Here is a 7,466-nt window from a genome sequence, read left to right as displayed (position 1 = left end):
CTCACAAATTTGCCTTCTAAAGATTCAGTTGCTGTTCAGATACTCTCTAGAATTCTAACAAGTGGATTTGAATTCGATTTTCTTCTGTTGGAAGCAATTTTATTTCAAGCAAATAACTGTGCTGGACTCCACTTTCATTATCTGTAAAAATGGAGATTTATAACATACACAAACACACACACACACACACACACAGTGACTGAAAATACTGTATTGCTCCATTAGACAGGACAGTATAGAAGCAAAGAATTTTACTGTGGGGGCTACATTATCTAGCTTTATCTCTCTGCTAGTGGCTAGCTGTATGACTCTGCACCGGGCTTTTCACATTTTTGTATCTCAACATCCTCACCTGGAAAATCATGCTGGCATTTGTGGTTTTTACAAAGCACGAAGAAGGTAGTGTTAGATTTTTAAAGCAGTTCGTAGCCACCTTAAGTATTCACAAATAAATATAAGCAAATGCCATCTCGGATGTGATTAGAAGAGTGGCTGGCAAGTAGTAAGTTCTCTATAAATTCCCACTATTGCTCATAAATGCAGGGTGATTCATGGGAAGCACACTCCTGAAGGGATATGCCTCTGTTAAGCAAAGGTGAAGTGCTAAAGAGGACGTCTTTATTCATTGAGGATGTCATTTAGAAAGTGAATGTCTTTAATAAATCCTTCTTGTCTCCCAAATAACACACCGGAACACATTACAGAGGACACTGGAGGTGAATAGATGTGTATTAGATCTGTCCCTCCTTAGCTATTCTTACAATCTCAGGCCATAATGTCATAATAAATGTGGGTAGATGCGAAGGGATGCTATCAGAAGTGCCCAGAGTAATTGTTTAAATTGAGATCCATAGACACTTTCCTTGTATCCCTCAGGGCTCCTTTGGGGAATTCAGTAGCATTGGCATTATACAGGATGCTAAGTGGGAGGACTTGGAGAACTTCACTTAGACGGCAGCTTCTCCACACTTGTCTATTATACACAATTACAGCCCCTAATATTGTCTGATGGTACCAGATGACCTCAACAAGGCGCACCCCCACAGCAATGTGAGCATCACCGGAGCTGGCCACTAGGAGTTAGGTGAAGGGGCTCTTAGTCCTTAGCAAAGCTACCTAGTGCCTGAGATGGAACAAACTAGAAATCAAGCAGCTAAAAACCATTCTCTGCTGTTGATCAGAAGCCATGCAAGGAGCCATGTTTAGTTCCATAGCTGTCTCAGATGAAGAAAGCAAGAGAAATGCTGGAAAATGAGGACTTCACATTAACATTGTCAGGAACAGGTCTGGCTGCTTTGCTTTGATAAATACGGTAATATGATATCAGATATAACAAAAGTTTTATATTATGAATAACAGTGTCATTTCTGTAAGACTTTTGGGGGAAATGGTTTCAATGTTTCAAGAACAGTGTAGGACCAATGATGCTGGCCTTCACCATATCCCTGGCCATGCTACCCATATGTACTCCATCCTGGCCAGGCTAGCCTATTTGTACTCCAATAATAATTTATCAGAAGGAAGCCTTTCTTCTTCTGAGCCCCATACCTGGAAATAACACACACACACACACACACACACACACACACACACACACACACACACACACAATGCTTTGGTAGTGTCTGTTATGCCCTATGATGCCTATGTCACACTGAAGAAGAGAGGGAAATGCAGAAATTCAATGTAGCAGTATCTCCAAAGTGTTGAATATTGTATCACTAGGGTAGCTAGGAGACACAGTGAAGGAAAGAACTACTTCCATCCTTCATCTGCTACCCACTACGAGCTCTTTTTGTACCCCCAGTCTTTTCAAAATAATGAAAACACATCAGATCACAGCTGAAAAAAAATAACAAACCTTGGAATTTCACCCTCTGATTATTTCCACCCCAGGGAGGATCTGTCATGAAAGTGCTGTGTGGAGTGGCTGAAATTGAGGCTCTGTAGGATTCAAAATATTCTAAGAGAAATAAAGAGCTGATGGCACAAGTCTAGAGATTAAGCTCTCATTATCACTTTTCTCTGAGAGTTCAGAAAGAAATGTGGAACAAAGTCACTGAAGCAAAGCCAAAAGCCACTCTCATTTTGGTACAAGCAACTCCTGCTGCCTTTTTCTCCGTGCAATTTATCATGAAAGTGTGGCTTTTATCCCAGGGCAGAGGGGAAGCCAGAAGTCAATTCCATCTACCTCCTTTGATAAGAGTATCATGAGTGACTGTCAGATTTAAAACAAAAGAAAAGAAATTACATCCTACACCAGGAAAAATACTATTCGGCAGCATAAAGGGCATACGTACCACAACCATTCATGATCTAGAATTAATGAGAACTCCAGGCAGCATGAAAAGTGTTCATCTGAAAAGACTCAGTGGTGCATTAAGTACTGCTCTGCATGACAAAAGCAAGGTGGGGGATCTCATTTCTCTAATACATGTGCACTCTAAGAGATCATTTTTCTGATGACTTCTTCCTTGTCGGCAGACTTTTGTCCATTTGTGATCTTTCTCCAAGAGCAATGAATGGAGGGTAGAGGGCTAGAGCTTGGAAGTTAGGGGCTGGAGAGACGGCTCAGCAGTTGAGAGTGCTTGCTGACCTTCAAGAAGACCAGATTTTTTTAATCAACCCTGAATGGCAAATAGTAGCTTATGTTGGTTTCCAGCTTCAGCTTCAGAAGAACTGATGCCCTCTTCTGGCAGTTTCATGTACGTGCATGCTTGCATGAGTACACACACACACATGCACATGCACACATATGCACACCACAAATGAACAACAACACACACATACACCCCACAAATTAACAATAACACACAAACAACAATTAACAATAAAACTTTACAAAACATTATAGAAGCTACTAGATTATTTGGGGGTAATATCTCTAGGTAGGAACTTGTTTCATATACATATCAAATAAAATTCAAGGAGATTAAATAAAAACCAAGTCCCAGAGATAAAATCTTCCTGGTTATAAAAGCAGAAAGATATAGGATATTTTTAATGAAAGCGTTATGTAAAATTTTAAATTTCCAAATATCACAAGACATTGTTTTTACAGTTAATGGGCAAATACATGAGGGAAAATATATTTGCAGTATTTACAATAAGCAAAAGAATATCTACTATATATAATTAATTCTTATAAATAAATAAAAATAATATTAGCTCTCTGATCCTCCCTGTTACAGAGGTAACTGCATCTTCTCAAGAGGTGTCAGCCTCATCCCTGAGACAGGTGAAGGTCAGAGTGAACAGACCATATTGGATGCTTGGTTACTAGGGCTGCCTTCAACTCTGGCAAAGTGGATATTGTTGCCATCAATGATCTTTTCATTTATCACACTACATGGTCTATGTGTTCCAGAATGACTCTATTCACTGCAAGTTCCACAGCAGAGTCAAGGCTGAGAATGGGTACTTTGTGATCAGTAGGAAGGCCATTTCCATCTTCCTGGAGGGGAACTCTGTCAACATCAAAAGGGGTGATACTGGAGCAGAGTGTGTTGTGGAGTGTACTGGTGTCTTCACTGCTATGGAGAAGACTGGAAGAATAGAGCTCTACAAGGATCATGATACATGCTCCTTCTGTTGATGCTCCATGTTTGTGATGGGTGTGAACCAAGGGAAGTACAACTCACACAAGATTGTCAGCAATGCTTCCTGCACCACCAACTGCTTAGGTTCCCTGGCCAAGGTCATTCATGATAACTTTGACATTCTCAAAGGACTCATGACCATAGTGCATTGCCATCACTGCCACTCAGAAGACTGTGGATAGTCCATCTAGGAAGCTGTGGTATGATGGCCATGGGACTGCCCAGAACATCATCCCTGCATCCACTGGTGATGCCAAGGCTGTGGGCAAGGTCATCCTAGAGCTGAACAGGAAGCTCACTGGCATGGCCTCCCAAGTGCCTATGCCCAATGTGCCTACCATGAATCTGACCTGCTGCCAGGGAAAAGTTCCCAAGTATAATTACATCAAGAAGGTGAAGGGCATCCTGGGCTACACTTAAGACTAGGTTGTCTCCTTTAACATTAAAAATGATGCCTACTTTTTCCACCTTTTATTACTCTCAATAACAGCTTTGTAAAGTTTCCTGTTATGGCAATGAATGCAGCTACAGCATCATGGTAGTGGACTTATGACCTGCATATACTTCAAGGAGTAAGAAGTCCTGCACTCCCCACTCCAGCAAAAGTACAAGAGGAAGAGAGGCCCCCATGTGCTGATGAGTTTCCATCACAACACTGAGCATGATCCCTCACAGCTTTTATCCCCAAAACCCCCAAAATAAGGGGAGGGGCTTAGGAAGCCTTACTTTCTTGAATATCATCAATAATGTTCACTACACCCACTCTCCATCCCCCCCAAAATAATCTCAGTGCAAAAGCAGACCAAGGATGCTCAATTATAAAATGCAAATTTTCAGTAAGTGGATAAACAAAACTTTATAAAGTCCTTAAATAATGATGGATAGTCTCACCAGATGACAAAGCTGTTTACAGTGACAAGCTGCATGCAGATGGCACCTTTGAAGAACTCGGGAGAGGTAGAGATTGTAGTCAAATAAACTGGACAACTTCTAGTTTAACAAAAGGCTAGTTGCATTGATGCCAAACATGGGTTCTGCCAAGATCAGGGAAAGCTCAGAGCACAGATTTTGGACCCTCAACAAAATCAGACAGAAACCCTAGCAACACCTCCATGCTACTAGTTAGGACTGACTCTTGTCCCTGGCGTAGTTTCTTCCTCAGTCCCTGTGCCATCACTGGAATCAAGTCTGATCTCACCTATTCCCTGTTCTGTGGGAAGTACATAATGATGTGGTCATCTCTTGTGACCTCTTGACACAAAATACTGATCCACAAAGATTGGTAGACCAAGCCAGGAAGGTATATAGCAGCGCATACCACAAATCTCTATATTCTGAGACTGTGAAGTGTGATCTAATTGAAATATCTGTGCAAACAAAGCAGGCTGCTGAAAATACCTAAGGAAGCATTTCTTTCTATTGAAAAGATCCCAAGAATAATCTGACTATCTAATGAATTATGGATGACACAAATGTAAAACACTAAGTAAACATAATTAATATTTAAGAAGTTTTTAATAATATGTAAAAGTACTCAAGATATGTAAAGTAAAAAATAAGTGAAAACAATATCTAAATCTTTTTAAGAAAAGGAAACCCAAAATTCAACAAAATGTAAAGGCTAGTTGCCTTTGATACAAGAAATTAATATTGTTTATTTATAACATTATAATAGTAACTATAATAGTATAATTAAAACTATTTGTAGGCTCATGGTTAAAATCACTAGTTGCTCTTCCAACAGAGAAACCACATGACAGCTCACAATCATCTGTAATTCTATTCCAGGGGATCTGACATACTCTTACAACCTCTAAAGACACAAGGCATGCATGGGGTACACAGACATCCATACAGACAAAACACTCATATACGTAAAATAATAAAGGCAAAACTAAAACTGCTAGGAAAACAAATAAGGACACATGAAGCCATCTCACACATTTTAGGATTCTGGGGTCTATCTCCAAGTCACTCACCTGAAGTCTGGATTGTTGAGGCCATTTTCATTGTTTTCATGGGCAGATATCCATTTATTTTGTCTTGGAAAATGAAGCTGAATCAGGGTCATACTCAGACCATACTCCATGTGTTAAAACTTGATTAGTTTTGAAATAATTTTTAATTAAAATATAATCTTATCATTACCCCCTTCCCCTTAGCTCCTCCAATTACTCCCCACTGCCCTCTCTCCCTTTAATATTTCCTCCTTACTCCCTCTCAGAATGATGGTCTCTTTCTTTTTGATAATTACTGCTACATATAATTCCATAAATATATAAATGACAACTGATAAGTACATTTTTTGTGTATATGATTTTAAGACTGGCCACTTTGTATTGAGTAACCACATAAGGAGCCCATAGATAAGCATAGCTCTCACCACACTCATATAGATAAGCATAGCTCTCACCACATATCAAAGAAGCCTCTCTTTGAAGCAAATAGAAACAATTACAGAAAACCACAACTGATGGGAATTCAAAGATGGATCATGGGGAACCCAGGCCTAACAGTTGCATTTATAATACAACTTCCTCACTTAAAGCTCAGGGAACATCACAGAAGAGGGGTAAAAAGATTCTATTAGCCAGAAGTCCAGGAAGTTTTCTGTGAGACTGTGTCTTCTAGAAATGACAGGAATCTACCAGTGATGCCTTAACAACTTGGCTGCCAAAACAAGACCAGAATAATGACAACACCAATAGACATGCCAATGTGAAATCTCTTGAAGCCCCACCCCTAGACATAGAACTCCAGACCACTACTAGTTGATTTTTATCATATTTCTTAATCAGGGTTTCCATTGCTGCAATAAAATAGCATGACCCAAAAAAAGCAAGTTGGGGAGATAAAGGGTTGATATGGCTTACACTCCCATATAGCTGTTCATCACCGAAGGAAGTCAGGACAGGAACTAAAACATGTCCCAACATGATGATGATGGATGGAACTTCTGAAAATGTAAGCTACTGCTTTAAATGGTTTCCTTTGTAGAAGTTGCTGTAGTCATGGTGTCTCTTCACAACAATAGAAACCCCAACTAAGGCACCTTGGCTTACTTAGCCTGCTTTCTTATACCCAGGACCATAACTCAGGGATGGCACCACTCACAGTAGGCTGGGCCCCCATCGATCACCAATTGAAAAAATGCCTTACAGGTGAATCTCATGGAAGCATTTCCTCAACTGAGGCTTCTTCCTCTCTGATGACTCTAGCTTGTGTCAAGTTGACACAAAACCAGCCATTACAGCTGGCTCCTTATCAACTTGAAACACAAATATGTAACTATTAAGCCACAACCTTTCCCTTTTTATTTATCCCCAAGATCTTCCATCAAAAACAGATAACTTTAAAAGTCCCACGATCTTTAGAAGTTCAAACACTTTAAAATTTCAGTCCCTTTAAAATAGCCTGTCTGTTAAAAATCTTTTAAAAATTTAAAGGTCTCTCAACTGTGGACTCCAGTAAAATGCTTTCTCATTTCAAGAGGGAAAAATCAGGGTATGGCCTCAATCAAATCGAAGCAAAATCAAACTCCAATCTATTGTTCAGAGGTTTTATTCTTTTTACTCTTTAAAATACCTTAAAATAATATTCACCAACAGCAACGCCCCGATGTCTGGGAGTCACTCAAGACTTCTGGGCTCCTCCAAAGGGCTTGGCTCACTTTTCCATCTCTGCCCTCGGAAGCACACACAGCTGTCTTGAGGCTCCAGCTGGCCCTGCTCCACTGCTGCCACTGTTTTTGGTGCTCATCCCATGGTACTGGCATCTTCAAAACTGCTGGGGTCCTTTGTTGCAACCGGGATACAATTTCACGAGTACCCTCATATGTTTTCCTCGTGGCTCCAAGTCTCAACTTCA

At 40.2% G+C, this 7,466-nt stretch overlaps 1 pseudogene; it reads left to right on the top strand.

Moving 5' to 3' along the window:
* The first annotated feature begins 3,269 nt into the window (after positions 1-3,269).
* Positions 3,270-4,019, top strand: LOC101826262 (annotated as a pseudogene).
* Positions 4,020-7,466: the final 3,447 nt, after the last annotated feature.

This window comes from Mesocricetus auratus, unplaced genomic scaffold, assembly GCF_017639785.1.
Source record: "Mesocricetus auratus isolate SY011 unplaced genomic scaffold, BCM_Maur_2.0 Super-Scaffold_100023, whole genome shotgun sequence".
Classification (NCBI taxonomy): Eukaryota; Metazoa; Chordata; class Mammalia; order Rodentia; family Cricetidae; genus Mesocricetus; species Mesocricetus auratus.
Note: the sequence above shows the minus strand (reverse complement) of the source record. Positions and strands in the feature narration are given on the sequence as shown.